The sequence below is a fragment of the Peromyscus maniculatus genome, chromosome 8 (assembly GCF_049852395.1).
Source record: "Peromyscus maniculatus bairdii isolate BWxNUB_F1_BW_parent chromosome 8, HU_Pman_BW_mat_3.1, whole genome shotgun sequence".
Taxonomy (NCBI): domain Eukaryota; kingdom Metazoa; phylum Chordata; class Mammalia; order Rodentia; family Cricetidae; genus Peromyscus; species Peromyscus maniculatus.
The window spans coordinates 77992791-78017592 of record NC_134859.1 but is presented as its reverse complement, the minus strand read 5'-3'; positions in this window follow the sequence as shown (position 1 = coordinate 78017592).

The following is a 24802-nucleotide window of genomic DNA, read 5'->3' as shown; positions in this document are numbered from 1 at the left end:
ATTATGTAAGCATCCCCAATGCTATTCATATTTGTGGATGTCTTATGAAATATTCAGTGTCTGTAACTCTGAATACAAGTGCATGGAAACATCAAAAGGACCTTCACAGTATTACACAAGCAAAAAGCTACTTAGCAGTCTAACTCTCTCTGTTTTAACAAGGAGCCCAGGGATGCCTATAACAAACCATTGAATGTGGGCTCAAGTTAAATTTAAAACTTCTCCAACCTCAATACCTCACTTCTCAAGTCCTTTCTGAATCATGAATCTTGATGTCAAGTTTTAGCTACCTAAAAGTGGACACCCTGCAGACACAGGCCCCATCTTTACCACTATGAAGACAATACCCTATGTCATGACTCATCTACGTTTTAGGACTAGGGGAAAGTTCCTACTGGTCCTGTTTCCTCTCCCCTACAGCCAGCATAAAATGGGCTGACATAACACACCAGAAGGGAATCTATGCTATCGGATGTCCAAACATCACTTGTATCTTAAACTGGGATTTTGGACATTCTGTACTTTAAAGAACCAAGTCCTGAATCATGAGCTTCCTGCTGCTATGATCACAAATTGCATCAAGGCAAGTACCATAAATTTCCTGAACACATAAAGATGATTCTCCAAGAAGTTTTATTTTCTGACCAGAGATTCAAGCATGTAACTACTGATGGCTAGTGAGAAGCAGTGACTGTGTTAGAAAAAGTCGCAGGGTTTGGGAGAGTTCATTTGTTAAAGTACTCGCCTTGAAGACACGAGGAGCTGAGTTTGACTCTATAGAAACCACACAGAAAAAGACAGACATGCTGCCATGCTGTTGGTTTTAGTTTTTAGTTTTTGGTTTTTACTTTTTGAGGGCCTGCCACCCAGCTCCAAAATAAATACACGGAGACTTATTCTTACTCATGAATGCCTGACTTTAGCTTGGCTTGTTTCTAGCCAGCTTTTCTAACTTAAATTAACCCATTTCTCTTCTACATTTTGCCTCTGGGCTTTTTACCTTTTTTATGTCTTTCTTTCCTTCTTTCTCTATGGCTGGCTGGGTGGCTAGGTGGCTGGCCCCTGGAGTCCTCCTCTCCTCCTTTTCACACTCCAATCTCATCTCTTGAGCCTACATTTCTCCTCCCATTTATTCTCTCTGCCTGGAAGCCCTGCCTATTTCTCTCTCCTGCTTAGCTATTGGCTATTCAGCTCTTTGTTAGGCCAATCAGGTGTTTTAGGCAGGCAATGTAACACATCTTTAGAGAGTTAAACAAAAGCAACATAAAAGAATGCAGCCTTTGCACCATTAAACAAATATTCCACAGCATAAATGAATGTAACACATCTTAAACTAACATCCCACAACACTGCCATGTGCCTGCAATTCCAATGCTGTCGAGGTAGAGTCAAGCAGATTCCCAGAGCTCATTGGCCAGCCTAGTTGGTGAGTTCCATGCCAATGAAATACTATGTCTCAAACCTCAAACAAACAAAAGAAAGAAATGGGGGGCAGGGGAGGGGGAGTTACATAGCTATTGAGTAACAATACCCAAGGTTGTCATTTACATACATGCATACGCACCCACATGCATATACAAACATAAATATGTGATGTATTCTGATGCATAAAGAAATGCAATAAAATGAGTAGAAGCAGATATTTGAACTCCATGCTGTCATATATTCAATGTGTGTGCTTCCTTTCTCCAGGCAGCAGTGCCTCCATATACAAAGTGACACCTTGCAGTTAAATGACTTCACTGTTCATCCCAGCGCCAGGCTCTTATGAAGTTTTTCTTCACTCTTCCATGGTCATCCTTCTTATGATTAAAATCATGTCCTTTTGAGGAAAATGACCCACAGTCACATTATAAATGTGAAAAAGTCTTTGGGGTCCTAATCAAGAAGTCTGAAAGGGTCAAGAAGGTGACATAAATGCCTTTAGAACAGCATCTTTTTTTCACTTTAATAAAATGTGCATCAGCCTGGCTTTAGTATTGAATAGCAATTAGAATTACTGTCCCCATGAAGCTACTTTCAAACCACTTTCTAGATATAGGATCCCACTATACTGAAACATAGAAAAGGTTGTTCCACGGTGCCCGAGCTGGTTGTGAATCAAAGGCCATACCAAGTCATTCTTAAAAACAGAAGACAAGGATGGATGTTTAGCTAGTCAAACTGAGGAAAAACAAGTAACCAAGAATAAAGGGATATTTTGAAATAACAAATTGAAGAAGAAATAAATAATGCTATCAATAAATAGCTTATAAGAGCATAGAGAGTTTACATGTGCTTCGAGATGCCTGGTACTAGAAAGATAGCCAATTACTCAGGATTAGTGAGGTCATTGATCTTAGAGGGGAACCTACAACCACTATGCTGCAGAATGATTGCTTACACTGTGTGAAGATGTGTCATTGTGATTGGTTTAATATAAACTTGAATGGCCAATAGCTAGGCAGGAGAGAATAGGTGGGACTTCTGGGAAAAGAGAGAAACTGGGAGTGAATCCAGGTATGCAAGGAAGACACCCATGAGACATAGAAGGACTCCAACATACAAAACAAAAGAAAGGTAAAAAGCCATGTAGCAAAATGTAGATTAATAGAAGCAGCTTATTTTAAGTTATAAGAGCTAGTCGAACAAGACCACATTAATGGCCAAGCTTTCACAATTAATAATAAGTCTCCATGTTATTTGTAGGCTGGCAGGCCAAGAAAGTCCAATAAGAAAGCTTACTACACCATTGTTGCTGGAGGGCTTCTCTCCAGGTTCCCCAAGCCCGCAGTCCCACAATCCACTTATAAAATAATCACTCAGATGCTTATATCATTTATAAACTGTATGGCCGTGGCAGGCTTCTTGCTAACTGTTCTTTTATCTTAAATTAACCCATTTTTATAAATCTATACCTTGCCACATGGCTGGTGGCTTACCAGAGTTTTCACATGCTGCTTGTCCTGGCAGTGGCTGCAGTGTCTCTCCCTCAGCCTTCCGCTTCCTAGCATTCTCCTCTCTCCTTGTCCCACCTACTTCCTGCCTGGCCACCTACTTCCTGCCTGGTCACTGGCCATCAGTGTTTTATTTATATAGAATGATATCCACAGCACACCATCACTTTACTAAAGCAGCATAAGTCTTAAGTGTACTCTAAGACTAAGCCTTATACCCATAGATGAATGTAGCTCTCACCCCTCTATTAAAGAAGTTTCTTTTTGCAGCAGTGATGATTATAGAAAACAACAACTGGTCAAGATGCAGAGGTCAACTGATTTTGGGGATCCCAGCCCCAGTGGATACATCTACAACATAGCTAAATCCACAATGCAACTTAATGTGCCACTTGCAGAGGCCTCATTCCCGCCATATTGCAGGTCGAGTACACATGCCAGGAACCTGCCATAGTAGCTCAAAAATGCAGGCTACCCCTAACTTGAGAGAAATAACTAGGAACTGTTTTCAGCTCCGTTTTAGAATCTTTTTCTCAGGTTTTAGGTGGAAACTCTTGCCAACATGTTGGGCGCCATTTGTAGATGTAACCAACCGTCTTATTAAATAAGAAACACGGAACCAATGCAAAGAAGAAAGCCAAGAGATCAGAGCTAAGAGCCTTACCCACCTGCTGCAGCTAGCCTCTTCAGCCAAGAGATCTCTCCAAAAGAGAGCTACTTCCTGTCTGTTTGTCTTTATATAGTCTTTCTGTTCTGCCTTCTCATTGGTTGTAAGCCCAACCACATGACTGCCTTGTCACTGCCTGTATGTACAGCCCTCCAGGTCTTCTATGGTATTGAGATTAAAGGTGTGTGTCTCCAATGCTGGCTGTATCCTTGACCACACAGAGATCTACCTAGCTCTGCCTACCAAGTGCTGGGATTAAAGGCATGAGCCACGAATGCCCAGCTCTGCTATGGCTTGCTATTAGCTCTGACCCCCAGGCAACTTTATTTATTATATATTAAATATTTATTATATATTAAATATATTTATTTATTAACATACAAATAAAATCACATTTCAGTACAATTTAAATATCACCATATTTCCCCTTTTCTATTTTAATAAAAAGAAAAAAAGGTTATAATATAAGAAAAACTATATACAAAAGTACAATAACTATATACAATATATACAAGTAATAAATACCTAACAATATCTACTCCATTTGTATTTGACAAATTCATAGAAAATAATTCCATTATCTGTCATATTTTGGTAAATCCAAAATGTACCTAATTCACTTTCTATCCTAACTAGTCTTCAACTATAACTAACTAATTTTCATCTCCCTCAGAGACCCAAGAAGGAAATAATATAACCTAACAAAAACAAAAACAGGAAGTGCATGCAAGCAACTTCCAAAAAATTGTAAGTTGACAGAAACAACCAGCTGCCTGGACAGTCACCTGAGGTTTCTCTCAGTGTTGGGGCATCATCTTCAGCCTATATATAGGCTTAGCATATCTGACATATTCATTTGTGAAGTAGAATGTACACAAGGTCAACAGTTCAACCTCACATTGGGTGAGAGCAGTCCATGTACCAGAAACACCTGAATTCCCCTAGTGTCATGTCATGATTCAGGATTTTAAATTCTGGAAATTGTTGATGGATTTTTAATTCAGCTGTCCATTCTTCTTGGCTGTGTATATATGGCTTCATCTCAGCATCCCATTCTTTTCCACATCCCTCTATTAAATGCCAGTCTACTATTGAGAGGCCTGAGCTTAGTTACTCTTCAAGAATAACTGTTTCAGCTGCTGTTCCATCGCACATCAGAAGCCATCAGTCCACTGCCTGTTCAGCTGCCTTCGAAGAAAAGGGCACTGTACCTTTTCTGGATTGCAAAGGCCACTTCAAGGATGGTGCCATGTCATCCTGGCCTCAGGAGATGCCTTTTGATAAAGCCATAACCACACTTATATATAGATATATATATATGGATATTTTATATATATAAAATAATCAAGGGAATGGAGCCATAGTTTTTATTATATCTTTTATTTTTGAGATTATAATATAAATGCATTGCTTTCCATTTCTCTTTCCTCCCTCCAAACCATCCCATATAAAAGCCATCAAACTGAGAGGGAGTAAAGAGAGGTCGGGAGGGGGCATGAGAGGGATTGAAAGGGGTGAATGATGTAATCATACTTTAATTAAAATTTAAAAATACTTATTGAAAACACACATGCATACCTCTAATACACTCTCAACTTTAACACATGATAAAGAAGTTATATATATATATATATACATATATATAAACATAATATATATGTGTGTTACTCAATAAATCATGTTGGAACAAGTTACTAACCACTCAGAGAAATAAGAGAGTCAAATTACAGTTTTTCCCCTGAAGCCAAAAAGTACTAGATGAATAAAAGACTTGAATACAAGAAAATCATTATAAAAACTCTAGAATAGAATAAAAATATATATTTTAGTACCTTGAAGTTGAAAAGGCTTGTAGAAACAGCAAATACAAAACCCAGGATTATAAAATAAAATATTCATTATGTAAAGAAAAGATTGACTACATAAATACTAAAAAAATGTCTGCAAAGACAAAACTCAAACGAATCTGGCAAACTGGAGGAAATTATGCAATATACATGACCAAGAACTCATACTCACAGTATATAAAGAAATATGCAAAATAAAAAAGAAATAGCAGGACGATTTTTAAAGCCATAAATAAGGGGTATACAGAGAAATAAACACATATGGCTTTTAGACATTTAAAAGGATGTTGAAATCTGCAACTGAAAAAATACATCTTTCAATGCTAATATAATATTATTTTAATTTATCAAATTATCACAATGAAAGTGTTGATAATATTTTGCTGGCCATGGGACATATGCACACTCTCTCATGCCTAAAGTGATAAATTAGCATACATTTTTTTGTATCACATTAAAATCCTCACAGCCTGAAAAAGGACTGACTTTGCTAAGCATCTGAACCATGGCTACACTGATGGGTATGAAGTCAGTATGTAGAAGCTGCTCTTTCAGGAAAGGATTTACCCCTCCCTTGGTGGGCAATGTAACTAAACATGGTAAAAGCTGGGCCTCTCTGCCTGCAATTAGTTTCTGTCTGTTTTGCTTTGTGTCACTTGGTCACCTCAGCAGGTCAGCATATTAACCCCTCAAGGAGAGTCTGTCTAGCCTACCTCATGCCCTTTCAGGCCTAAAAGCAAAAAGAAAAGTCACTGTCTTCAACCTCCAGTAACCTTAGATCCTAGCAACAGCAGAGCCTGGCACGACCCATGCCTCTGCCTACCACTGTCAGATGAGGACAGTTTTCAATGATGTTGAAGCTGCACCCCAGAGCAGAGGTAACTGTCACCTAAAAGCCAGACTGATCCCATGTGACAGCTATGAGAGGACTTCTCTGGAGCAAAGAAAGACTAGCCAGACTACACTTTGACTAGTACAATTTAATTGTGCACACTGCCTGTCCCCAGTCCAAACGTTTCTCCATTTAAATCAAACTCATGTCAACATATGGAAGCTGGACTTATGGGTACTTATTGCTTTAATTGGCATATGGGAATGAGTAGCTGATCCAAGCCCGTTGGAGCTGCTGGGGCCCTCAAAACTCTGGTTACAGGTAAATATATGTAATATAAGAAACTATAAAGAGCATTGAGGTACATCACATCACACGCAATGTGTAAGGGAATACTTAAATAAACTACAGGAGATTCACATGAGGAAATACCATGCAGACATAAAAAAAAAAAAAAACAGGTAAAGATGTAAGCCAGACCAATATTGACATTTAAGAATTATTAATTCTAATTATAACCTGTCAAGAAGAACACAAAACTCTCTCAATAATGTAGATAACAATGAAATAGGATACAGTTCTGGAAAAGTATTTTCTAGATTCAGCAGAAAAAGGAATTTTCTAGATTAGGACACAGCTGCTGGTTGGAAACACCCATGTGAGTAGAAGGGAAAGTGATATAGGATTTGAAAGCCTCTTGTTGCCTTTATGCAGAAGCCTGGACACCTTCGCCTGCAGCAGGGCTGCTGAAGAGACTGCCTGTATTGTGCACAAAGGTTGCCCTGGTTATCACTGCTTCCGTTCTTCCTGGAACCTGCCGGATGGAACCACCATCCTAATTATACCTGCTGCTGTTCTGAGGTTACCCGCTCAGCTTGAGCCCACAAGAAGTGCTGTAAGTCCATCATCACAACATGAACACAAAGTTCTCAAAAGAAGAAAAGAAATGGCTAAAGGAATCTCTCAAAACATATTCACCATCCCTGTCAATTAGGGAAATACAAATCAAACAAACATTGAGATTTCATCTTACCCCAGTCAGAATGGCAAAGCGCTCTCTCTGGAACTTATAGACGCTACAACTCTGCTTTCTCTTCACCAGGCCTATGGGGAGTAGGTGAATTGATTTTTAACTTTTTGAGAATTCTCCACACAGATTTCCAGAGCGGGTGGACCAGTCAGGTTGCAATCCTGCTAACAGTAAGAGGGTTCCCTTTTCCCCACCCTACCCCACTACAACAGATGTTGTTGGTTGTTGGTTGTTTCGTTGACTTTTGCCATTTTTTTTCTTCTTTTGAGAACTCTGTTCAAATCCCAAGCCCATTTTCTGAATTGGTCATTTGTTGTTGTTTTCACACACTCACACACACACACACACAAAAACACACACACACACACACACAAACACTCTCTCTCTCTCTCTCTCTCTCTCTCTCTCTCTCTCTCTCTCTCTCTCTCTCTCTCTCCTTTATATATTCTCAATAATAATCCTTTTTCAAATGTTTAGCTAGCAAAGATTATCTCCCATTCTGTGGGCTACTAAGTACAATTGATACGGGACTGATTTTATTCTTCTGCATGTAGACATTGTTTTCCTAGCACCATTTGTTGAAAATGCTTTATTTTCTCCAGAGTGTATTTTTAACATCTTTTTCAAATATTAAGTGGCTGGAGTTATGAATCACAAAAGGTTAAACAGGAGCCATGAGTTAGAGTAACCACATTTACCTGAAAGACCACTGGCAGGGAAGGCTCAGACTGATTCTGAGAAGAGCTGAGCAGACAGCTTTCTGAAGATATCTTGAAAAAATCTAGCCAAGGGATTATTTTTCAGTTGATGAACTGTTGAAAGACACAGAGACTGCAGAAGAATGTTTTTGTTTTGGTTTGGTTTTTGTTTTGTTTTGTTTTGTTTTATCAACCTGACATCGAAACAGCTGTATTTCCATTGACACTATACAAGCAAAATACGTTGTTTGTTTTTTTAATTTAGATGTCTTAAAAGCTGAAGTCAAGAAATCTATTTCTTACGCCCACTAATGTAAAAAAGAAAAAGAAAAAAATGGGAGTAACAGTCTTTGAATGATCCAGGCAAAGGTCTGCCTAGCATTTCTGAGCACACTCGCCGTTTTTAAGTTCATCTTGTCCTGTCTGCTTTGTTAGGAGAGCTGCTTCAGGTTGGCAAGGGAACCATTCCTTTCCTCCCCAAGAAACTTTTAACAAAATGAACTAAGTAGAATGATGCATCCCCATAAAGCACAGCTATTGTGTCAAACATAATATGTTAATACCTTACTGAGAGTGACCATGGATCAGGAACATGGTTGACATGACATGTTCCAGTGAAGAGGAGTTACATAAACCCTTGATAGTCACAGAGAAAAGAAAATTGTAAGTCAAGGCATTTACCAAATACATTGGTGGGAACAGCAGGCTAACGGCTTACAACAAAGTAAGGATAAATGCTGTAGACCTCAGATATTATCTGATGACATTCTTAGCTTTAGGGCTGTTGGAAGCTCGTGGCCAGCTAAGGCATTCCAAAGGCTTTACCTGATAGTTGAAAGGATATCAAGTCTGAAACAAGTGGTGGCTGCTAAATAACTAGCTGGGAGACAAAAGATCAACAATTTGGGCTCAGGATCTACCACAAACCATTTCAACTTCCACAGAACTGTTGTTTCTCTATCGCAGCCAATGATATACGGTGTTACCAACTTCATTATCAGCACTACAGACCATCCTTCTCAGGGATGGGGAATTTGGATACTATATTTAAGTTTCCACATTTTTCCCTCACTTCTACCCACTTCTTTATCTTTTGGAGTTTTGTTATTGTTGTCCCTTTGAATAAATGTATTTTCATGGTTTGGGGCTTCACGTACTTTACATGTGGGGAGAGATGCCCATACTCGTCGGAATTAAAAAGGAAGTGAATGGAAGCAGTAAGCCAGTGGCTCGGGATGGATGTAATGTGCTTCCGCTGCTGTTTTTTCTGGTTGCTGTATTTGCTCTCCTTCTACTTACTGTTTAAAAAGGAAAGACACTCGAGCAGAGGATGTAGGACTTCAGCAAATATTTCCGAGAACACAGATAGGCCAGTTTTTGCTTCTGGCAACTTGAGATTGTCTCTGTTATAGGCAAATGGAATTTGAAACATATATATTTCACATAGTTTTGCCAAGACTATTATGATTAAGGACTACAAAAAGTAAGCTTAATGCCTGAGTCAAATCAGACACAAAGAAAGGAGGAAATGCATGAATAAGAGGATGAGAGTAGAGTATCAGAAGCTGAAAATAGCAGAGAAAAAGAACAAAGGCTCAAAAGGAGCCTAAGAGCCATGACACGATGTATTTTCTGAGCTCTGTCTTGCTAAAGCATAATTCCAACTAGGGTCACTCAAATTACATGCTTAGGTCTCAAGCCTGTGGGCTTGTACTAATTTGAACATCTGTTCAAAAGAAGTTCATTGCTATTTGTTTGACAGAGGAGGGAAAAACGGTCCTCACTAATGGGCTGAGCTGCTTTGACACAAACTGATTTCCCTATTGTTAAAACTTACTTGCAATATCAATCACAAATAGCTCTGACAATTTGAACCTATTCTTCAATGCTGATATGCTGAAGAAGAAGTTTTTCAAGATCTGAGATCAACGGTTTGAACGAACATTACTGTTATTGTAACCAACTCTCCTTTATTCTCTTTTGAAGGAGAATCAGGAAGTGGGCAACTTCGGGTCGTATACACATCTCTTGTTGGGAGGATGTTGTTATTAGTCACCTTTGTTTTGATTGAAATTATTTGAAGCTGAGCTCCCTACCTTTGGATATAAAAGAGATGATTGCGTTTTATTCCTCAGAAAGGTTTACAAATCTTCTATGCAGGATGCAGCTGGTTTTTCTCTATTGCGCTATTTTCTTTCTTCGCATAAGAAGTAAGATTGGTAATGCTACCAAGTATTGGGTTGAATGAAGCACAAACATTGCATTTGTTACTATTTGGAAATTATTTTTCCCTAATTGTTTATAGGGAAAAGAGTAAAATATCTTCAAATAATTTCTCTTCAGGACAAAGAAGATAAAACACCCAATGGAAATGAAGTCCATTCAGTTGGAAAACATAGAATATATATATGAGGATTAATAACAGAATCATGGAGGACTCCGTGTAGATTTTAGGGCAACTGTCAGCTGAAGTGGTATGAGTAAATTTCTTTCATTCTCTTTCAAAATTGAAGATCAGAATTTAGAATCCTTACTTCTAGATAACCTTTTCCAGTGATGAGATTCAGGATATTTGGGTTTAAATATTCCACTGTATTTGTTATGTTTCTATTAAGAAGCTGCATTTGATTTTCCTCTGTTTATTTTCTTTAGCTGACCATAACTGTCATTATGGAGTTCAGTATCTTCCACTTCATCTAATCAGTTCACTGATATTTGAAGGGTGAAACCACTTTCTCTTATAACTACTGGATGACCTTCCTTCATCTTATCTCTCTAAAGTTTAGATGTTAAAGCATAGATTATATAAGTGCTATGTGTCAAAAGTTAATTCTTCCTGCCTTTTTGGTATTTGTATGTTCCTCGTTATCCACATGCAATTAGCATAACCAAGGAAACAAAAAGTACCAGTTGTGGCCCTCTATGCTATGACAAATACTTTCTCATAAACTCATTAAATGAAGGCTTCCTCAATGAATAACACTGGGTCTTAGTTATCTGCATGTGCATTGTTCTCTTTGGGTCAGTACAAGCCAGGGTTCTACAGAGAAGAATAGTTGCTAGGATATGTGCATGTATATGTGTGGTGATACTTTGAACAAATAAAATTTACCTGAAATCAGAGGACAGAACAAGCCACTAGATTAAAGATAGAAGTCTGGCAGTGGCAGCACACACCTTTAATTCCAGCACTTGGGATCAACACCTTTAATCCCAGCACTAGGAAGGCCGAGATAGGAAGTGATATGGCTGGGCAGAGAAAGGAATATAAGGCAGGAGGAGACAGGAACTCCTTCTTTCAGGCTGAGGAGTTAGTTGGTGAGGTAAGATGTGGTAGCTCTGCTTCTCTGATCTTTCACCTTTCACCATGATATCTGGTTCTGGGTTTTTATTATAAGACCATTTAGGATTTGTGCAACATATATGAATATGTAAGAGCATTTGTACACAAAGGGATCTATTTTAAGGATTGGGTCATACAACTGTTGGGCAGGCAACTCCAACATTAACAACAAAACTGGTTAGCTAAAGACCCCAAAGAACCAATGATTTAGTGCTGTGTATACTGTGTAATCTTTGTACACTGTAAATACTTACTGCTCTCGTTGTTATTAAAAAGCTGATTGGCCAATAGCTGGGCAGGAGGAGATTGGGTGAGACAACCTGACACAAAGAATGATACCAAGAAGAAGGGCAGAGTCAGGGGAGCCAAGAGCAGACGCAGAGAGAAGCAAGATGGACATGCCTTATGAAGAAGAGGTACTAAGCTACATGGCAAAGTGTAGATAAGATATATGAGTTCATTTAAAATGTAAGAATTAGCTAGTAACTAGCCTGAGCTATTAGCCAGTCACAATTTATAATTAATATTAAGCCTCAGTGTGTTTATTTGAGAGCTTCTGGTGGGACAGGAAAACTCTGCCAACAATTTAGATGTAGTTTGAGTCCAAAGGGACAGAAATCAACAGCTAATTATGTACTTCCTGTTTAAAGGTGTAAACTCCATTTCAATCTACTAGCAAAGGAGAAAACCTCTATGTCAGTGTAAAGCCAGTCAGGGGGAAGGATTCTTTTACTTCAAAAAGGGTCAAACTTTTGTTCCAGTCAAGCCTTCGGGTGATTAGTTGAGGCCCGTTCACATTTTACCAGGCAATCATCTGCTTTACTTCATCTAACAATGTAAATGGTACTCTCATCAAGAAATATTCCCATAGAAACACCCAAAATAATATTTGAGCAAATACCTGGGTATTCCATTGCCTGAGCAAATTGATACAAAATTAACCACTACAAGTTCACCTCTAATCAATTGGTGGCCCATACACATTCCCTGATTGCATATATTATTTCCAAGGGACAATGATTAGTTAGGAATAGGTTATAATTCCATTTAATATAATACACCCATGTTGTACATCCCTCAAATACGACCTTTTCTTTATTCTGGCCTTCAGTGTATAAACTTGCCCAAATCTGCAAGCAACTGGGAGCTGTGAATATCTTTTTGATGATTTAGGTAAAACTGTAATCCAGGTGACTTAAAACATCTATCTTTGTGTATATAGAATGAAGAATAAGAATTTCCTGTGCATCCCATGTTTCCCTTCAGAGAGCAAAATGGTAAGCTAGAAAGCCCCTCTGGTTTGTACACACTGAATGCTATTGTCTATCAGATCAATTACGTCTGCCTGGTGCTTCCACCTGGAATCCTTCCCCTGGGTCTTTGCCACCATCATACCTAACTCTTTTCATTGTAGTTGGCTTTTTGGATTTAATATTCACTTCTCAACTATAGGATCTGGCTTGCAGAGAAGAATAATCACAGAACCCCTTAAGGACTCTAAGGCTCCCTATGTACATTTTTCACATTTGTGCTGAAATGTTTGTCTTTGAGAACTTTCTACTGTGAGTGAGTAGTCCTTAAATGACAAACTCATGCTAATATTCTTCACCCCAAAGCTTAGACTCCTCTCTCCCCATGTTAAAGCAGAACAGGCCTGATACTTCATACTCACTCTGAGTCACCTAGTGGTCTAATTGTCAGTCAAATAAACAAATCATTAGAGTTTTCTCTAACTCTCTGAAATGAACCATTTAATCTCTCAGGATGTTGGGCAGTGGAAGACAGCAACAGATCCCTGCCAGACATGTGGGCACAACAAGAAACAACTGTTACTAGAGGTTTGGAGAATTACCAGCATTTGGGGGAGTATAGGTATTCAATAATTTGAATGAGATTTTCAACTTTTTATAAATTAGGCTTTATGTTACGTGGACTTGCCTAACTGGAAGTGAATGTAAATTTTCTAAGTATATTTTTTTTAGATAGGCTAGGCAAAGACATGATGTTCAGCGTATTATATAGATTACACACATTTTCAGCTTACAATGTTTGTGACTAATGATGCATTTGTCGGGACGCACCCGTGAAAGAGCAACTTCACGCTTGAATAGAGTCATTGCACACTGAACTCTAATTGAATTAGAAATCAAATTCCAAAAACCCCAGAAACAATTCAGAAATCTCCTCCTTAAAAAACTCTATTTCTTTAGAAATAGTCTTTGTATCAAATCTCTGTGAAACCACCAAAAAGATACATAAAGAAAATCAATAGTGCGCATATTTTATACACGTATGGGAAAGAGAAAGCAGGGGACAGAAAGAAGTGAAGAGGAAAAGAGGGAAGGAGAGAGAAGGGGAAGGGAGTGCAGGGAAGAGAAGAGAAGAAGAGAGGATAGGAGAGGAGGGGAGGAGAGGAAAAGGAAGGGGAGAAGAGGGGAGGGGAGGGAAGGGAAGGGAGGGAAGGGAAGGAGGGGAGGGGAGGGGAGGGGAGGGGAGGGATTTATTTTAAGGACTTGGCTTGTAATATTACGGCTATGGCAAGCATCAAAAGCTAATGGTTTAGTTCTATTATGGGTCTACAGGCCTGAGCACAGCTGACACTTTCTTACAATCTGAGAGACAGCAAGTTTAATAACTGGGAAGAGATGGCTTTCCAGGACAGTTCTGTGGGAGAGTTTTACTTTTACTTTAAGAGCAAAATTTCTGCCTAAACAACTGTGTTCTACTTTCTCAGGCTAAGGAATCGACTTGAAACGTTAGCCAATTTATAATATCATACTCCAACAAAAGTATCCTATATCTTTCACTTTCATGGAGCTGACTACTATTAAAAAAATAGAGCAGAAAGGAGGCAGGTATAGTTCAGTGATAGGGCATGTATTTTGCATGCAGAAGCTCCTGAGTTCAATTCTTAGGTCAAATACATAAATACACACAAAAACATTTAAATAAACAAAAACTGAGCTGTCCACAGCCAGGTGTGGTGCTGCACACCTGTAATCCATGCACTCAGGAGGCTGAAGCAGGAATAACACAGGTTTAAGATCAACCTCAGGTACAGAAAGACAATGGTCTCAGAAAATATGTCTGTACTATAGAGAATAAGCTCCATGAATTTAGATAAATTAAAATGCATGTGTTTTAGTTATTGGCCTAAGAATATTCATTATTTACTTTGCTTTGTTTTGAGGAGTTCTTTAAACTAGCTTTACCAGGTAATGATTATATCACACACTAAAAATTATCTTTAATGTTAAATATATGTATCTCATTTTAGGACTTGGCTAGACCTCAGACTCTACCTAATGGAAACATCATTTAAACAACAAATAAATTATATTTTGGGAAAACTGTTCAAAGTATGTAAAAACTGACATCAAAGAAGTAATTTAGCAGATACTATACTATTATTTTATTTTTATGTAAAAATAAAAACTGAGAGAGTGCACATGATAATTTCACCCTGAAAACTTCAACAAACCTAAAGAAAAGATCCAATATTTTCTAGGTCTAACATACAGGGTCAGAGAACAATGGAAAACTAAAGATTCTCTTAAAACAGAATATTCCCTTAAAAAGCAAGACTCTAGAGGGCTTGTGTGAACCCAAAGAAAAACACTTTCATGCCTAACAAAGAATGTGGCTCTCAGAAAAACTGTAAGTAGAAGTCAGCCTCATGGAGATTTCTAGCCAAATTCACATTGCTGAGGAGAACTGAAAAACTTCAAACCATGATCAAGGCAAAGAGCTGTCCATATTGATATGGTTCCAGACAGTGAACTTCTTAGTCTAGAGGCAATTCCTTCCTGGAACAAAATACCAAGATTTCAAAGAGTTCTCAGAGAAGCAGATAATGTTCCAAACATAATGATCCCATTAAACAAATAAAACACACCATCAAACACACAAGAAACAACCACCATATACACGAATGAAAATAAAATAAGCCTGAAACATGGTTATAGAGAGACTAGATGCTAGGATGCTACAGAATAGCCTTGTTTTATATGTCCAAAGCACATTAAAACCCAGCTTGAAATTTTTATGGGAAACAGCAAACTACAAATAGTCACTAGGCATATTTTAAAAGGAACTAATAAGAATTTCTAAAATTTGAAAACATAATTATTTGATGAATGCATTTCCAGCTATGATGAGTTAGCTGATGACAGAACAATGCTCCAGCTGAGAATGAGTGGAAGCATACACATCTGTCTGAAGGTACCAGAGAACTGCTGATGTCGTCAGGATGAGAGGGTGCAAGAATACAGAGTGGGAGCTGTGATGGGAAGTGGGGATGTGAGTAGCTGCTTCTCTACATGAGCCATTTGCTCATGAGAGTGGAACAAGAGGCAAAGCTTTGGGGAATGGGAAAGAAGACTAATGGGGAAAAAAACTAGCAGAATTTGGACAGTTTTATTACATTGAATAGGTGAAGCATGAGACTTGAAATGCAGAAGAAATCCCATTTGATAGAAGCGGGAGATTTAACCTAGCGCATAGTCACATTTTCTATGAAGAACCCTGAAGAGCCATGAGTAGTAGAATAAGAAGTTGAGGCTTGAGAGAGGAGTGATATGACATGGGTGATATGGCCCTGGAAACAGAAAAATGGGGAAGGGATTCCAAATGGGGAGAGTAGAGGGAGTTCAATAGAGAAGGAGAGAGGAGGAACAAATAACATCAAGGTTGTTTGATAAAGCCTCAAGGAATCTTCTTATTTTATACTTACCTAAAATCATATACAGTGAAGATGTGTATGCATATATGAAGTTAAGCCTTTTGAGCTAACAATGCTCCCTGTAAGGATCACAGATAATGAAAACTCCAGTACTAGACACAAGAAAAGCCTTCTTGAATGTTTGGATAGTGTAATCCAGTTGACTCTCAAAACAACATAGGCTATGGATATTGCCCTTAATTGCCTCTTGGAGGATGATGGTATTTCCTCTATTGCTGAAGATACTCAGGACTCAGATTATCTGAGCTGGATCTAACCTAAAAGCCTTCTCCCTATAGTCAAATATCAATAGTACCAGAATATTATACACACTGCCAAGGGAGGGAATCAATTGGTTCCAGTCACTATACCTATGAACCACAATAATGACCAGTATGGGCAAGAAATCCACAAAAGTGCAATAAGTGGGATCCACATGTTGGTAGTAACCAATACTCATCCAATGGGTCTTAAGTTTTACTCAACAGGAGGAAAAATAAGTCTGGTACAAGAAGCCTAACCAGTTTCCTGGAGCTAGTGAAGTCATAGATCTTAGAGGAGAATGTATTTTGCTAGGCCAGCATAAGCCCTAACTACATTTTTCATATTATCTTTATACCCATAGATAAGTGTGGCCACCACCCCTCATCAAAGAAGTCTCTCTTTATAGCAAATGACTTCATCACTAGAAAACACAACTGGACACAAATCAGAGATAATGGATCATGGGGACTGCAGGCTCAGAGAATACATCCTTACCATGGCTGCTGCAATGATGGGCCAGGACACGTCGTGGAAGGAGGGGTGGAAAGCTTATTGAAGCCAGAATAATAGAATGTCTGCCATGAACAGCCTCTCTCAGAAATGGCTGCAAGAACAAGACTGAGCCATGGCAATATGGACAGGCACGCTAAGTCAGAAGGGGAGGGGAATCTTACCAGGGTCCCACCCCTAGACAAGAATTACAGGCAACTAATGACTTCTGAGAGAGGGTGAATTAGCCTTTCCCAGGGATGAGTCCTTAAATTGGTTATCCAACACAAACTGATTATCCTGAAACCATATACACACCAACAAAAATGGATTTAGCAGGTTGTATTTATATACTTATGAAGGCATATACTTGTATATGTAACAATAATAATATTAATAGCAATAATCAAAGGAAAAAGGCTATCAGTTTGAGAGAGGTGGGCTCATGAAAGCTGTTGGAAGGAGAGAACTGAAGGGAGGAAGTGGTAAAGTGATATAATTTTATTTTAATTAAAAGTGTATTGAAATGAAGTTGAATTTTCTCTAGAAGCAGACTCTGAGATAAGGTTTGAGGTGGAAAGGAGTTTATTTGGGAGATAATTTCACGAAACCATAGCAGAGAGGTAGAAAAGAAGAAAAGAAGGATGGAAGTTAGAAAGCAAAACAAAATAATATTTTTGTTGCAAAACTCACAGTAGGCAGTTAGAACTTAATCCAACTGGTAAATTCTTGGCTATAGTATAAAATCCACACTTTAGTTATCTCATCCAAAGCAGGAGGGAAGTGAATTATGTACCAATTTCTGCTGGCCATTGACCAGAGAGCATTAATTCCTTTTCTCTCTGAAGTTCTACATGTACATGATGGATTGTGGCGACTAGAGAAAAATCAAAAGGAAAGGATATTCAAATGCTAAAATTTGGGCATCAGTCAGCACTGCAGTGGTCAGAGCTGATATGATGTGAGCTTAGCAACACAGTTCCTGCAAGAGATAATGTCTTGCATCATGCTTATACAGCCATGCCCCAGGTGGTGTTCACTCTATCCTGTGAATGGTTCTCTAAGGTAGTATAGGTGGTTAAGGTTTTTTTAAATGGAAGGACTGGAGCCAGGTGGTGGTGGTACATGCCTTTAATCCCAGCACTCAAGAGGCAGAGGTAGGTGGATCTTTGAGTTTGAGTTCAGCCTAGTCTACAGCGAGAATTCTAGGACAGCCAGTGCTACACAGAGAAATCTTCTCTTAGAAAAAAAAAATGGAAGGACTATGTAAAAGAATGGATCGATTCCAACCCTCATTGCTGTCATGGTCCCTGATACAGTATTGATTTTTGTTGCTTCACTTATTGTAGGTTTCCTTCCTCCTTGGCAACTCACATACTCATCTATCTGAAGGAGATCACAGAGATTTTTATTCCTGATGAGTCTGAGTCTACGTCCTCAGCATTGGTTAACCCAAGTTTACCTCAGTGTCTTGGTGTGGCTATGAGTAGATAGTGAAGTATCCACAAGAAGCCATGTTAACCTAAGTTCCATTGATACGCCTCCCTGTTGACAACATGAGATGTCACCCTTCATCATCATTCAGCTGCTATTGACAATCCTATATTTTATTGCTAATATACAGGACTAAAGTGTCCCAAATGGAGCATAAGATCTAATAAAAAGTTTCTTGCAGACCTGGTAGACTGTCACTCCAGAATTTGTTTTAACTTCAGTTTTGTTATTGTTAAATGGATATTTCAAGAACACATAGGCAACACTAACTAGAAAAGTTCTTATATTTTGATATGAATACTATAAATTCAATGAAGTGTCCCTGTCAAAAATTAAATATGTCCTTTTTAGTCCCTGGAATTTCAAAAATCACTTTTCTAGATTGGAAGAAAGAATATCTGCAGGAGTTGACCTTACCATGAAAGAATACAAATATTAAAAGAGCTAGAACGGCAATGCTGCATGATGTTTCACAGCGCCAGCCCTACTCCCTGGGTGGGGAGCCAACGGGTGGCATTTCCTAACTGGGAACTAACATTATGAGAGGACATTAGCTGCTAACTTACTTTCCTACATAGAATGTGAGTCTCCTTAAAAACATGTCAATATTTTATATTTAAACAAAAGTAATAGAGGAAAAGAATTTAAAAGAAAACCCTACAAACACAGTTTGTGTTGTCTTCCACTCCCTTGTTGCACTATCAAGGCAAGTATTCCTTTTCGCCTCCACTGAGCATAATTTCCTACAAAGAAAAGCTCTTTCATCTGGAACCTTCAGCATCTAAATTTCCTCTCTGAGGCTCTCCATTGTTATGATTAGGAACCAAATGATGCTCAAGTATGAACTGACACAGCCCAGAAGAAAATGGTGCTTATTCTTCCTGCCTTAGAGGAAATTTTCAGATTTTTTTTCCTTTACATGCCTCATATGTCCTTGGACATAAAAATAAACAAAAGATATATTCTTTTAGAAAACAACAATCAGAATAAGTGGTTTGTTTTCCCAATGGCCATCTGTCTATCACTGTCTGGAAGGATGCTGTGTACCGCATTTTCTACTCCTTTAATCTTAGGCAGATATTTGAACATAAATTTTTTTAAAGAACTTAGAAATGGTGTTCCTGTAGCTTACTAGGTACATACTGAAGGTGCTTTGCAAGCAGGAGAGATGCACTATAATCTTCTCATGTGTCTTTGAGAAACAAAGAAACCCATCACAACTTCCTGACTTAAATAACTAGATGATGTGTGAAGTTAACCATAAAGGGGAATCAGGACCAATTCTGCCACACCCTTCAATTGCTAGATGCTTGCTCTACCAGCTCTACCAAAGTATGAATTGTAATTGGGAAAAGCAAAATTAAAAAAAAAAAACATAAAGCAAACCAGAACAACATCAACAACCCACCCACCACTATCACCTCTTTTAGCTATGAGATATTGCACTTAAGTCAGCCAAAGAAACTCAATGACTCAATACAAGACCGTTTTAAACATTATTAAATAGAAAGGCACACAAAGGCACTTTGGAAAATAAGAAAAGTAATTATACCCTGAGGTGAAAGAGAAGATTCAAGAAAATCTTTATGTAATAAGTATATTTCATCCTCAAGAATATTGCACCCTAAGATCCAAGATCACTACAGATTTGGGTCCCATGCCCTCTCATTTTTAAGATCTCCCACTTCTAAGCATTAGGCTATGTATAGTCTGTCATAAGGCACTGAATATGTCACTGAAGCTACCTTAAATCCTTTGTAGAGTGTCTCTAAAGTCAACACTGCACAAAGATGCTACTTGCCATTTTCACCATGCTGCTGTTTATCCCGACACTGCAGAAGGAATGTTGAGTAAGCCACTGGCAACTGTCACTTGCATCCAGGAAAGGCGGGAGATGAAACTCAACCAGAAGCTGCATTCTTCACTGTCATATTTATAACAAAAAATGAAAGCCAGGTCTACTTTAAAAGGTCCATGGAAAAGAAAAGTAGTATGTGTTGTTCGTTTTATTAAACCTGGACCTCTGAGTGCATGTATTTTTATTATACTGTGTTACAATACGGGCATCACCCTTGCAGACTTATTTATAGTTGAAGTAAAAGTGACACTCTGATGGGACAGGATTTAGGAGATTATTGAATTGTGAACTGAGCTAGCCACCCATTCTATTTGAAAATCACCAACAAACTGCGACTTTTTTTTTAGACCTAAGATATTAGGTGTTTTCTCAAAAACAAATAAAAATCTACTTCCATGAGCTTGAGAGATCCCCAATAGTTGAAACTCTCTTAATAGCATCCATAGGTATATTAACTGAGATTTCTTTTTAGAATTGTAAGATTTACACAAATTGGAAAATCACATTTTCCCCAAATGACCAACGAATAATATTACGAAATTATATTTGTACCTAAAATCTATTCTGAGTGAAAGATAGATGAATAAAATGTATATATGAGAAATAAATTGATATACCTTCCAGATTGAACAATATAAATAATCTTTAAGGACTAACTGTATTTCAAAGTTTGGTGTGGGATTAATGACTATCCACAACTATTTACAAAGGCTATTAAGATAGCTCGTATTCTTCCTACTCTATAACTGTGTGGAATAAATTTTCTTCATTTGGCCCAAGCAAAACAACAAACTACAACCACCAGGTACAATCTGAATGTGATAATACAATATTTTCCCATTACTGCATATTAAAAAGATTTTTTTAAAAAATTAAAACTATGAAATACTTATTAAAAATTTTGGAAACTAGTTACTTTTTATACATAAAATAAATTAACACATAATGGATTTATAATTGCTACTGTTATAATACGAATTATACATTAGTTTTAAATGACTCCAGTTTAATTTCAAGACTGGAAATTTTATAGTTTTATAACAAAAGACTCTTTGGACTGTTCGACAATTTTTAAGAATACAAGGGCATCCTAAGGCCACCAAAACTTTAAGATGTGCTGCTGTGCCGGACATAAAACTACACTATTATGCTAGATTAACTGAAACACTGTGTTATTGATGCAAGAACATTTAAGCATGCCAATGAAGAGAATAGAGTCCAGAAATAGACTCATATATATGATAATTAAATACTATGATAAAGTTTGCATTTTAAATTAGAAATTATATCAAGCAGGGTCTTGACAGGAAGCAGATGGCACTGCCAAATGAGGTAATTGAAGACATTATAATAAAGGGACTTTTGCAAGGATATGAGCAAGAATAAGGAGATCCATTCAGGATAGAGAAGCACACTTTTGTCAGAGAGAGAAAGCCTGTTATAACTCACTATAGAGAAGGAAGAAACTATAGAAAGAACTAGCCCAGATGACCTACAGGCCCAGAAGAGAAAGAGCCATTTCCAAGCCATAGGCCAGCAGGGAGCTAGAAGAACAACTGAATTTCACTTTTCTCCTACCCTTCTCTGACCTCTTGATATTTCCTTCTGTTGGCCAAAAATCCACTGAAAGCCAGATCATCACAGGGCTTAATTTTCTTGACAAAGGGAACTTCTAAATACATAGGGAACATTAATTTCACATGTAGTGATGCAAGCCCTCTTTCTGATTACTCAAGCTAAACATATTTTGCTTAATATTTCATAACACTTTGATGGGTCCAGTATTGAATTCATGAAGGCTCTATGAGCAACTAGTCATTGCCAAGACCTCTGCACTCTCAAACACTGAATTTCAGAATTTACTGAAGTTCCCTTATCATTTTAGATAGTAACATCAACATTCATCAGTCTTCTCCACTCAAGGATCCTATTAAATATACAAATTTGTTGAATCAACACATCTGCCATAGGAGTGAAAATTTACATTGGAGTATCAAGACACAATACACCATGATACTTCTGTTTGCTCTCCCATACCCCTCTTCTCAGCTTTCTTGGTTCCCCTTTCTCAGTTCAAGAGTCCACTCTCTGATTTCATGTCATATGTATCATATTATCCCTTTTTTTCTACTCCTCCCATTAAATGCTTTTCTTCCTTATTGTTCCCTTTATGGTTTCATGACATTTGTGGGTATACACACACACACACACACACACACACACACAAATTGAAATATACAGTCCTTATGTGAGAGAAAACATGCAGTTATCTATTCTTCTGAGTCTAGCCTACTTCGATTGACATGGTATTTACAGTTCTATCTGTGTTGCTAAAATGTCATTTTTCATTTTTCTTCATGCCTTAAAAAGATTCCATTGTATTTATGTACTATGATTTCTTTATCCATTCATCTGTTGGTGAACACATAGGCTGATTCTAACTCCTAGGAATCATGAATAGTGCAATAATAAACACGGATGTGCAAGTGTGTCTCTGTGATATGACTTAAGTCCACTGGGATATGCTCAGTGATGGTATAGATGGATGATATAGTGGTTCTATTTTTAAGAATGTAGAAACCTCCATACAGATTTTCATAGCGGTGCCCTAGTTTACATTCTCATCAGCAATGGATCAGGATTCTCTTATCCTTGCAAGTATATGTTACTTTTTTTCTTGATGGGCTAGCCAGGATAAGATGTAACAACAAACTAATTTTAATTGTCATTTCTCTCATGGATAAGAATCCTGAAAAAAATAAAAATAAAAAAATAAAATAAAAAAAAAGAATCCTGAACATTAAAAAAAACAATTTTTCTGACTATTTGAGAGGTTTCGTTGTTGTTTGTGAGGTCACTAGTTTGCTCATTGAGACATCATGCTAGTCACTTTCAATTTCAATTTGTTAAGGAGGTGGGGTTTTTTTTGTAATTTTAGGTTCTGTCTTTGCTAATATTTAGCAAACACTGAGTAATATCACATATCTGTTAATTTTAAAGGAGTGTCTTAACATTCCACACTGTTGTCTCTGTTTCTCAGAATTGACTATGGTTTTAAGAAAGCTGCTCATATCCACCATAGTGGGCTCAATAAGACACTAGATGCACATTCATGTCATGTGGCTCTTTTCATGTATTCAGTTTTATCTCCGACTTGGCAGAGTTAAAAGCCACTCATTAAATGTGGTGTTTCTTCTTTGGATGTACTAATTGATTGTAAATTCAGGTTATTCTAAATAATGTGTACTCTAGCCTGCATACAAATGTTCGAGGACTGAGGTATGAACTTTCCTGCTTATGCTGTCCCTCTGCTGACATGCTCAGTGCTTACAATTTGATCTGCATCTATGCATCTTCTCCCTTGAGCTGTGAAAAATAAATGAAGATGACCTTCTTATGGCTGAAGAAAATAAATTATTGACCCCTGGAGCCACAGAGAATAAGTGGTGAGGCTTTGATCAAGCTAAAGAAATAAATTTAACACAAAAGATATTTCAGGGACAAAGATTTGTCACTTTTAATGGTGGTTGTGGGCTAGAATGATACTGTAAAGTTCCACAGAGTAGCTCCATGAAAACCTCATTATTAACCTAAATATAACCACCTTGTGAATTGCAAACAGAAGCTGTGCAGTAGCCTGGTAGTTTGCCCTTCTTCCTCTTCTTTAAGCCATAAATTGCCTCCCTTCTTTATGGAAGATTATGCTCCTATTCTATTTCTATCCTAAGATGCTTTGGGTATAAGCAGTAAATTGTCCTATTTCAGCTTGGAGATGACTTGTCAGAGAACTATTGCGAAGTCATCTGTCTGGTGTCCACATCGTCTGTTCTGCAAAGGGTTGTAGAGTCTGGGGATTCAAGTCACTACTCACATGGTTTGCTATTCTTTCAGACCCTGGCCAGTGTGCTAAGGAGCTTATATTTCAATATTTATTTTATACAGTTGTACTTCATGTCGCATTTATAACAGCAAAAACAGAATAACTAAGTCTGAAAGACTGCAGCAAGTATGAATTTGAGAAAGGATTCACTTTGTTATCATGCACTGTTGGAGATTTCTCCTTTATTCTCTAGCATGATGACAGATGTCAACCATGAAATTTAAAGAGCATTAAACAGCAACAAATTAACAGGAGTAAAATAAAGATTACTATGTAATCTGTCTTTGACTTTGGAGTATGACCTTAACCGATACATCTTGCATGTATGAGGCTTCATTTATGCACTTTTAAATTTTTAAACTGAAATGCACAGAGATTTTCCTCTATTTCAAGTTCAGTTGTACATGTAGGGAATGGGTCACAACTTAAATATGTTAACTTGTAAATACATAGCGCCTCAGGGGACCGACGGAAGTCGACTGAGTTCTGGTTGTTACTATGATAATCAAGAAAGCCGTACTTTGCACCATTGGTTTCCTGTATCCATTGTTTATTACCTGGTAAGTTCTGAGTACAATGTCTCAGTGCCTGAGGTTTCTCAGCCATCTAGATGCTTCTTCTGCATACCAACATTTGAGAAATGGCTATTCTGAAGACTGTGGTAACTTTTAAAAGTCCAAATCCTCATTGGTACCACACTCTTACCACAACAGAGCCTGTAGGTAAATATTGACATATCTACAG